We start from the raw sequence: 11,868 nt of genomic DNA, 5'->3' as shown, positions 1-11,868 counted from the left end.
CATTTTTTTTCTTTTGGAAGACATGTTTTACCTACAAACAATAAAAAAATAAAAATTATATTACAATTGATGTATGCATAAATTTAAAAAAATACATTACAAACACCACCAATACCGACACACCAATAGCCACCATCACAAACACAACCAACCAATGCCACAAACACCACGAATACCGATACCACCAACAGCTACCACAAACACCACTAATAATGCCACCAACAGCCACTACAACACTACCAATGCCATTACGACGACGACCACCACCACCACCATGACCACAAACACCATTCAAAAATACCACGACATTCGATGAAATATTGCAATAAAACTAGAGTTTTCTCGAGTTCTTCCTACGATTTTACCATCAAAACTCAAAATTGTAAATCCACTCTCAAAGATAATACAACTAAAAGTTTTCTTTTTCATCATTAACTTAAAATACCTTATTTTAAAGAAAAAATAAAAAAATATAGAACTCTTCTCGAACTCTGTTACCTACAAAGTCAGAGAAAATGACTGATACAAGCAAGAATGAAGTCTAAAATAACACCTATGTGATCGAAAATGAGAATAAAATCGATATGTTGTGAAAGATTAAGCAATTTGTTTAGTAGTTATTGTATTGTTGAGAGAGAGAGAAAAGAGCGAGAACTCGAGATTTGAAATGATGAAGTATTTTCTCGCAAATGGATGATTTGTATGAGTTAATTTGTATTTTGGAAAAGAATGACAAGTTTTGAAAATGTTAATTTGGTTCGAATTGATCTTAATTATTTTTTAAAATTATAAAAGATATGCGTAATTTTTAACCCTCTCATCATGCGATTGCCAAAAGACTCAATTAAAGTTGTAGTTGACCCCATGAGAACTCACACCTAGTCCTAGATTAATCAATTAAGGCATTAGTGAAACATATAAACTCAATTAAAATTGTATAAAAACAAATGTTCAACCTGTTGCAACAGATTATCCATGTTGGAATTAATTAAACAGATTAAGTCATCTATTGCAACAGATTACCCATCTGTTGTAAATTATTAAATAGGCACTACCATCTATTGTAGTTGACCTTATGATCAATTAAGGTATTAGTTGAATATATAAGGTAATAAGAATTACTTCACCTCAGAGTGATCGATCGATGACTCTGGTCGGGAGGAATGCATTTGCCAAAAAACTCAATTGAAGTTGTAGTTGACCCTATGAAAACTCACCCCTAGTCCTAGATTGATCAATTAAGATATTAGTTAAACATATAAGGTAATAAGAATCGATTCAGTTCAAAGTGATCGATTGATGACTCTCGTTGGGAGAAATACAATACCGTCTCAACATGCATTTGCTAAAAGACTCAATTAAAGTTGTAGTTGATCCTATGAGAACTCACCCCTAGTCCTAGATTGGTCAATTAAGGTGTTAGTTGAACATATAAGGTAATAAGAATCAATTTAGCTCAGAGTGATCAGTCGACGACTCTGGTCGGGAGGAATGCAATACTGTCTCATCATGCGATTACCAAAATACTCAATTGAAGTTGTAGTTGATCCTATGAGAACTCACCTAGTCCTAGATTAATAAATTAAGGCATTAGTTGAACATATGAACTCAATTAGAATTTTATAAAAACTAAATATTCAACTTATTACAACAGATGACCCATTTGTTGAAATTAATCAAACAAATTAAGTCATCTGTTGCAATAAATTACCCATTTGTTATAATTAATTGAACAAATTAAGTTATCTATTGTAATAAATTACCTATCTATTGTAAATTATCAAATAGGCGCTGCTATCTGTTGTAGTTAACCCTATGATCAAATAAGGTATTAGTTGAACATATTAGGTAATAAGAATCGCTTCACCTCAGAGTGATCAATCGACGACTCTGGTCGGGAGGAACGCAGTACTGTCTTATCATGCATTTGTCAAAAGAATCAATTAAAGTTGTAGTTGACCCTATGAGAACTCACCCTTAGTTCTAAATTGATCAATTAAGGCATTAGTTGAACATATGAACTCAGAATTATATAAAAACAAATGTTCAACCTATTGAAACAAATGACCCATCTATTGAAATTAATCAAACAGATTAAGTCATCTGTTGCAACAGATTACCCATCTGTTGGAATCATTTGTTGTGACAAATGACTGAGCTTTGGATTTTTTCAAACAGAATTTTTCATCCGTTGTAAAGTATGATTTGATGTTTTAAGATCCTTTTTAAAGCAATTTAGGTATTTTCTGTCCGAGATAAAAAAGATGAAATACTAAGGCAGTAAAAAACATTACTTGGATAACTCAAAAATCTCCTTAGTGAGTAGTCTTATCTGACCTTTTCAATGTCACCGTCTCTCTGTGCCCCTCAAAAGTTATTAATGAATATTTAAAACCCAAATCTACTCCCTCTATTTTATTTTAGTTGACTTTCTTTCTAAAAATATTTGTTTCAATTTAGTTGTCCCAATGATGAAATCAAGAGAATTTTAATATGTTCTTCCATTAATACCCTTATCATTAAATGACTAAACAAGTTGTATATATTCAAATTTATATTTTCAAAGCATAATTAATAAGGCTAATTTGGTAGAATAGACCCCTAATAGATATCTTTTTTCATGGATGTGCCAAGTCTATAAGGCCAACTCAACTAATATGAAATAGAGGGAGAAGAATACTCTCTCCTTCATCCATAAACTCAAGACGAGAAACTCAACTCATTTTTTTTATTCTCAATTCTCTTTTTTTCCTTTTTTCCTCTCTTTTCTCTCTTCTTTCGGATAAGGATCCTTCTGGATCTCAACTTATCAATATCTTTTCTCGACTGAACTAAATGTTCTGATCCCTTTGCTTTTTTGATATTGCAGGATGGTTCACTATTGCTCTTTTCTTCTCGTCTTCTTCTTTGTATGTTATTTAATTTAGATATTTACACCTGTTGCTACTAATGATTTACCTATTACCAGTTTACTATTTATTGAAAAAATTAAAGTAAAGGTGACTTTTAAGTCTTGAATGAATGAACTATTGTTTTTATTAAAATATGTAAGAAAAGTCATCTATTGTGAGAACTTAAAAAGCCTTATTGTTAGTATAGTTTTTTATGTCTTTTATTTGTTACTTTGGTGGTGCTGTTTTTGGGGTTGGTGGTGTTGGAACATGTGGTGTTTGTGTTGTTGATGGTGTTGGAATATATGATGTTGGTTCTTTATTGGTGGTGGTGTTGCAACAGTTTCCTCAACTGTTGTAACTGATGAATCAGTTGTTGGTACAAACGGAGCAACTGTTTGAAGAAATCAAACCAGTAGCAAGACTCATCGATTGAACAGATGGGGAATCTGTTGCATCAGATTAATCATCTGTTGATTTATTCAATTTTGTGTTACCCTTTTGTAATGTTCTTTTTGTTCTTTTCTTGTTTGACATCAAATGTATTTCTCTTTTTTTGTAGATAAAAGGAAGTAAAACTAGATCAAATTTTGCCCAATCAACATTAAAGGCTAAAGTAAAGATGGTTCGAAGGAATAAACTGCTTGCAGATGGAACCACTTCATATGTGGAAGATATGTATTAATGCTCAACCTATCCTGAAAACACACATCCAGTACAATAATTTTGTGAATATTGGTTCCTTACCTATTAGGCATTAATCTTTCAAACAATATATGACATTTTATAGTTAAGATTGTTAGGTTTGAACTGGTAAGGCTGAGGGATCAAGTAGGTGTTGTCAATACCCTGTTATGGTTTAATGAAGATTTTGCTAATGTTTATGTGTCAAGTTTGGAGATGGGTTAAGGTTTTTGGTGGCAGTGTAAATATTCAAATAGTGGTTGCACTAACTTTAAGGGTTCAATGGACTTTGAAAGGCCTTCAAAGCCTCGCACTGCTGCAAACAAGAATGAAAATAAATATAGTTATTGCTCTGGTTTAAATTTATATGGATGGGTTGCTTAAGGAGACTATTATACAATAGAAGGTTATTGTAAAAATACCTGTTTAAGAGTCTTCTATTGAAACAGATGACTCAGCTTAGGCCTTGTTTAAGAGGAAACATGAATCCAACATACGAATATAATGACTATTAAAAAAAGGTAAAGAGTCGTGACTTTTTATCTAACATATTTAAAATAGCTGATGAATCAAATTCTTTATCTGTTGCAACTGATGAATTAGCTGTTAGAAAATCAAAACATCTCCAACAAATGGTCCATCTGTAGCAACAGATAATACATAAGTAGCAATAGATATCTCATCTGTTGCACATACAAACCATCTATTGCAACAGATGGTAAATCTATTTTGACAGACCATCTATTGCAACAGATGGTAAATTTGTTGCAACAGATTGACGATCTGTTGCAACAACTCAATAATAACGATTGTTATCAAGTCTCAAACCATTTTGAAAAGGTGAGAAGTATTAATGTAAAAGAAAAAGTCAAAACTTTTCACAAAAAATATAATGCCACCAGTTTGAACGTAATTAATACGACGGAGCTAAACAGTAGTGCCTTTTGGCCTGACACATCCAGATTCAATCCTCTATAAATAGGTCCCTCTTTAATCTTTATTCTACTCAACTTTATTTATTTCTTGTATTTTTTTTCGTGTGTCATCTTCAACCACTTCTCTTCAAAGAGCATATTTTTTCTCGGTGAGGTAATTTTTTTTGATGTAAATCAACCAGTTGGTAGTATACATTGTATTACATTTGGACTTTTTTCTTTATATCTATCAATTCATGCATGTTCTAGATATGACTGATCCTATTTTAGATATTGCTATTCTACGCGACACAGTACGGGAACTTCAGAGGCAGGTTAATGACCTGCAGAGGGAGTTGGTTGCCATGAGAGCGACGATGTTCAGAGAGATGCAAAGGTTGATGAGGGCCTTACTGCTGCGAGTTAATTGGCCAGCTGTCATTAATGATGATGATGAAAATAATAATTAGAATGTGTTTTTTCTTTTAGCGTATGTATTTTAATTTTTCTATATCGAATCTATACCTAATATATTTTATTTTTTGTTTAATGAAAATTTTTTTTTAGTCGACATTGTCTTTTTAATTCTTATTCAATTTTCATTCTATCTATTTCTTCTAAACATACATGTTTACATGTCGACAGTTGGAGGCAAAGAGAAATTTTAAATCTAGTAGCAATAGCAATTTTGTATTTTGAGTTCTTTCAACAGATGGATCATGTGTTGGAATAGATTGGTCATTGGTTGGGTTTCTGTCAACAGATTATCCATCTGTTGCGACAGATTTTTCATTTATTGGAGGAAAATATTCCAGTTTGATGGAACCGTGTTGTGTTCTTCCAGCTAATGTCCATCTGTTGCCACAGATGGGTAATCTGTTGAAAATAATTGTGGTCTGCTATATTATTTAGTTTATGTTTTACCTCTTTTTATTGATGCACAAGTTATTAAAAAAATATTTTATATATAATAAATGATAACATTACGTTCATAACAACGAGTTAAATATATAAAAGTCCACAACAAACAAAAATACAAGTTTTTGCAATTACAACGATCATGGTGGATTACAATCCAGTCATGTAGTTCTTTTGTGGTCAGCGTGCTTACATACGGAGCACTTGTTTCTTCTTGATGGAAATGATTCTCCGGCTCTATGCCTCCTCTTATATGGCTTACTTCTCAGTTTGATAGTGCTTGGGTCAATATATGGAGGAGGTATTAATCTCCCCAAAAGCTCTGCAGGAACAATCCAAGATTCTTTAGGAGGCACCGGAGAAATATGCCCACTATATGCCATTGTATATTTTCCCACTGAATAATATTGAGAGGAGTGCTTGTAAATTTCAGATCTATATTTTGGACCGTATTGAGCTCGAAGTGCTCCCATAGCATGTGGACACGGTATTTTGTCCAAGTCAAAAACTCTGCACGTACAAGATCTTGTTTGAAGATCGATCATGACAACATCACCATAATCGGTGATACTGAATTTATAATCTACTATTTGATGAGATAATTACCTATTCCCCAGAATGATGTTCGTTGATATTATTATTTCCATTTCTAGAACAAATGGCGTTTCTACATCCTTGAATTGCACGCGTCTTTCATTAAAAAATTGGCCATACTTTTTTTAAATTTTTTGAAATAGAGCCATGATTAAAAATTCCCTTTCATCGCCAAACAATGAATTCATCAATTCAGCTATGTTTGATGTCATCATATTGTACCTATACAAAACAATCACTTAGTACAACATCATACTAAACTTTTAACACAAACAAGACAATAAATTCATAAGAATGTACCTATCTGCAGGACAGAATACCCGGCTCCATCTTTCAAAATCGATGCGTACGAGAAGTTCTACTACCTCAGGATTCTCATCCGTTATTTTATTGAAATGGTTTAAAAAATCCTCTCTACTATATGCTTTAGCTGCTCTATAAAAAAGGTTGCTAAGTTGGTAGAGATTAAGGATAAGAAAAATAAGTGGGTTAATAGAGAGGAGTACAAGTTAGTTAGGAAAGAGGCTAAGTTAGCAGTTACAGCTGCTAAGACGGCTGGCTGCCTTTGAGAGCTTGTATATGGGGTAAGAGGAGAGAGGTAGGGAAAAAAGGTTGTATAGGATTGCTAAGGCTGGGAGAGGAAGGGTCGTAACCTTGATCAAGTAAAGTGTATTAAGGGGGAGGATGGTAGTGTGCTGGTGGAGGACGTTCATATTAAGAGAAAATGGCAGTCGTATTTTCATAGACTCTTGAATGATGAGGGGGAAAGAGACATTGTGTTAGGGGAGATAAAACACTCAGAGAAGTGTAATGATTTCTGCTATTGTAGGCATTTTAAGATAGAGAAGGTCAGCGAGGCTATTCGTAGGATGCGAAGAGGTAGGGCGACGGGGCTAGATCCTTGTGGATTTTTGGAAGTTTACTGGCGGGGCTGGTTTAAGGTGGTTGACCGAATTATTTAATGATATTTTCAAGACTGCAAAAATGCCTGAGGCTTGGAGATGGAGTACTATGATTTCTTTGTATAAGAACAAGGGTGACATCCAGAGTCGCAACAACTATAGGGGTATTAAGTTGTTGAGTCACACTATGAAGATTTGGGAGAGAGTGGTCGAGCGGAGGTTGAGGAGGATAGTGTCTATTTGGAGAATCAGTTTGGCTTTATGCCCGGTCGCTCGACGATGAAGGTAATTCACCTGGTGAGGATATTGGTAGAGTATTATAGGGAAAGAAAGAAGGATCTTCACATGGTGTTTATCGACTTGAAAAAGTCTTATGAAAAAGTCCCTAGGGATGTTTTTTGGAGATGCTTAGAGGTGAGTGGGGTCCTAGTGGAGTACATCAGATCGATTAAGGATATGTATGATGGAGCTAAGACTCAGGTGAGGACGGCGGAAGGAGATTCAGAGCATTTCCCTGTCTTGACAGGGTTGCATCAGTGATAGACTCTTAGCCCATTTTTGTTTGCATTGGTGATGGATGTGTTGACGCGGCGTATTCAAGGAGAAGTGCCTTGGTTTATGCTTTTTGCGGATGATGTAGTATTGATTGATGAGATGCGGGAAGGTGTGAATGATAAATTAAAAGTTTAAAGACAAACCCTTGAGTCTAAAGGATTCAGGTTGAGTAAGAGCAAGACAAAGTATATTGAATGCAAGTTTAATGACTTGAGGCAGGAGGAAGAAGTGGTAGTTAAGTTGGATTTCCAGGTTGTTTGTAGGAGGGATAGTTTTAAGTATCTCGAGTCCATGATTTAGGAGAATGGAGAGATTGATGAGGATATTTCCCACCGTATTGGGGCAAGTTGGATAAAGTAGTGACTCGCCTTGGGAGTGTTGTGTGATAAGAAGGTTTCGCCCAAACTTAAAGGCAAATTCTACAGAGTGGCAGTCCATCTGGATATGCTATTTGGAGCGGAGTGTTGGCTAATAAAGAACTGCCATATCGAAAAATTAAAGGTGACGAAAATGGGGATGTTGCGTTGGATGTGCGGTCTTACTAGGAGTGATAGGATTAGGAATGAGATTATTTGGGAGAAGGTTGGAGTGTTTTCGGTGGTGGAGAAGATATGAAAAGTTTGGTTGAGATGGTTTGGGCACGTGATGAGAAGGGGCGTGGATGCCCCAGTTCGTAGGTGTGAGAGACTTGCTTTGGATGGTTTCAGGCGGGGTAGGGATAGGCTAAAGAAATATTGGAGAGAGTTTATTAGACATGACATGGAGTAGTTACAGCTTACTGAGGACATGACCCTAGATAAGAAGGTTTGAAGAATGCGAATTAGGATAAAAGGCTAGTACCTGTGGGGGGTCGTAATTAGTAGTTAGGAAAGCTTTGGTGTGGGGGTGCTTTAGGCTCATTAGTATAGGGTATTACTGTATGGGTGTCTTATTTTTGTTATCCCATCTTGTTTTATGCTGTATTATGAATTTGTTTATTATTCTTTTTCTTGAGTCAGGGTTCTATCGGAAATAGCCTTTCTACCTCTTCGAAGATGGTGATATGGACTGCGTACATTTTACCCTCCCCAGACCCCACTGTGTGGGAATACACTGGGTTTGTTGTTATTGTTATTGGTCTATAAAAAAGGGTCACGACCCTTTCGTTGTGATAATTGGTTTGAATGTTCTCTCCAAGATGCCTGATGCAACAACCAAAGTAAGCTGAAGTGAAGAAAATTAAACCCATCTTTGGAATACTTGGATGTCTATCCAAACAAAACAGAACTCTTTGGTATCTTCGACGCAGTTTTGCAGTTGTTCACAAAAATCCATAAGAGGTAGCACATTCCTTGTCCGCTACACAAAAAACGACAGGAAAGATGTGATTCTCCACATTTTGTGCCACCGCCGCTAGCAGAAATCCATTATACCTGCTCCTTAAGAAGGTACCGTCGAAGTTTATGTCTTTTCTCAAATGTCAAAAACCTTGAATCCAAGCACTATAGGATACAAAAAATTACTTGAACCTTCCATTTTCATCAACATGCAATGTCGTCTTACTTTAGGGATTTGTGGACTCAATCATGTAATGGTAGGCATACAGGACTGCATACCCATGCTCATGTATCCCCTTAAACAAGTCCTTGGCAATCCCCATGGCCGTATATATCTTTCAATAACTGACTAGGACACCCAATTCTGTAAGGAGTTGATTAGCCATAACCCTTGTAGAAGGGCTTTTGCCATCGGGGAAACAACTCTTGAAATATTCAGCAAGGACCTTTGCCGTGGTGTGAGGATTTTGGCCCAATATATGCTCCAAACCACATGTGTGATGCTTTTTATGTTTATGAATAACGAATATATCAGAACTTACGTACTTCACCGCTCTCAACCACCACTTGCAGTTTGAATTAGCATATTTGTAGCAAAAGACACTGCTCTAATTAATCACCTTCTTTATTCTGAAATCTTTTTTCAAGTAAGAAATAAATAAAGTGGTAGATAGTTCATTCTTGTCCTTGAATGACATTCTATTAAAAAAGCTAGTCCCATCATCTTGAAGATTGCTAGACTATGTCGATCGAGAATAACTGCCCACCGTATTAGTCTCATCAACGAGCGTAGGCATTTGGTCATCATCTAGAATGTTCATGTCTAGATCATCCAACCTATCATCAAAGATGTCTTGTTGTTGTTGTTCTTCTATGTTATAGTTCTCATTCTCTCTCATCTTTTCAAACACTATAACCTTAACACTGGCCTGGGTGAATCACTAAGATAAGCACGCAATCGAACTTGATCAGTTATCTCGAAAGGTAGTACCCTCTAATTTTTAAAAGAGCTATGCATGTAGCTGATGACGAGTTCTTTCGGTTGATAATTCAATTCACAATAGCTGATGATTAAGTTTACAAAATCATTACACGAAACATCACTTTGGACTGTCATAGCTATCATCTCTAGCATTTCATCCTCCTTCCAACACCATACATATCGATTGCTCTTCTTGATCCATTGACCATGACAATCCACCCCTATTGTTATTGATCCCTCTATTAGTGGTACCTAAATAAAGTCATTTGTTAAAAAAAGTTGATAGTGATTTAATAGTGCCGTAAATGAATCCCAAAAGATATGTAATCTGTTTTAACAGGTAAGTGATCAGTCACAACAAATTACTTACCTGTGATTTTAACAGACGAGTCATCTATTGTAACAGGTGAATCATATATTGCAATAGAATATATATCTATTGCAATAGATGAAACACCTGTTGGGATAGATGTTATGGTAATAAGGCACATTTGAAGCTAATTCCAACAGATGAGTGACATATTGCAATAGATAATTAACCTGTTGTGATAGATGACTAACCTATTGCAACAGACGATGATCTGTTGGAATCGATGTCAGGTTCTATTGCAATAGGTTACTAATATATTGCAACAGATATTTATCATCTGTTGAAATCGAGTTTAGGTTCTGTTGTAATAGGTTAATAATATGTTGCAACAAATATTTACCCTATTGCAACAGACAACATGTTTGTTGGAATCGAGTTCAAGTTCTGTTGCAATAGGTTACTAATCTATTGCAATAGATATTTATCATGTTGCACCAGATAACTAATCTATTACAACAGATGGGTCATATGTTGCAACAGATGGCCCATCTGTTCGATTCATGTTACGGCACTATAGAACCATAAACATGAATCTAACATACGAGTCTTCTGTTAAAACAGATGATTGATCTGTTTAAACAGATGGCTCTTATATTGCATTCATGTCTGCGTACTATCTATTGTTGAAAAAACAACACAATACTAGTTACCCAGATGAAAAATTCAACTAAAAATCATAATTTGACTTACCAAAGTCTCCTATGCAGTAATGCCAAAGTGGAAAGTGATGTACGAAACAAAATTTGACCTAAGAAATTGGTCAAATAGCAACAGTAACGGTAACAACTACAATAACAATGGTCAACAAGAAGAAGATGAAGATGATAATGAAGTAGAAAATAATAATAATAAAGCAGAAGATGATGAATAAAGCAGCAGCAACAATAACCAACAAAAATTGCTAAGAGAGAGAAAATAACAATGGAAGAGAAAAGAGAAAAAGACGCCTTTTTTTCCTCCATTTCTCATTATATTAGGTAAATATTTGGATCAAAGTGTAAATTTAAAAACTTCTGGGCTATTCTCAAACTTACCCAACTTTCTTAACCCATAATAAAGTAATGGTCACCTCTACTCAATTATTAAGACTTGTGTTACATACACCTCATTTTAAAACTTTTTGGTCACCTACAGCCTAAAACCCCATGATACTCTTCGCTAGTCATCTTTTAAAGGGTGTTACCTAAACTTCATATGAGAATAATAGGGGCAATGACTGATTAAAACACCCACAAAATTTGAATGAGTAATTTACTTTTTGGCTTCATTAGCAAATATAGTATTATAAATTATAATCAAAAGGTTATAAAATCATTTTTTACTATAATATACTAGGAAAAGCAATTCGCTTGTAATAAAATGAATTTTCTTATACATTCTAGATAATGATTTAGACTTTTTCTCTCGCGATGTTGAAGCTTATCAAGTTCAAAGTGGGAGGGATAAATTAGACTGTCAGAGATATAATCGGCAGGTGAAAATCCACAACCTCCTCTTTAACTATCCTATTAGTGGTGTGATTCTTCAACCTGTAGATACTTTAGCACTCCCCACGCAAGATAGTCAAAATATGTTTGATATATCGACATTCTCGGCTTCTGCTATCATTATCCGTGCTTTTTTCATTCAGTTGTTCTCCTTTTTTTGTCCTTGTTTTTATTCTCTTCTTTTTGTTTGTTCATAAATGAAGTAGTCAATGGTAGGGTTACCATTATCTTTTTTGTAGTGACGAATCTTGCATG

The sequence above is a fragment of the Capsicum annuum genome, chromosome 4, assembly GCF_002878395.1.
Source record: "Capsicum annuum cultivar UCD-10X-F1 chromosome 4, UCD10Xv1.1, whole genome shotgun sequence".
In the NCBI taxonomy this organism is placed as follows: domain Eukaryota; kingdom Viridiplantae; phylum Streptophyta; class Magnoliopsida; order Solanales; family Solanaceae; genus Capsicum; species Capsicum annuum.
Note: the sequence above shows the minus strand (reverse complement) of the source record.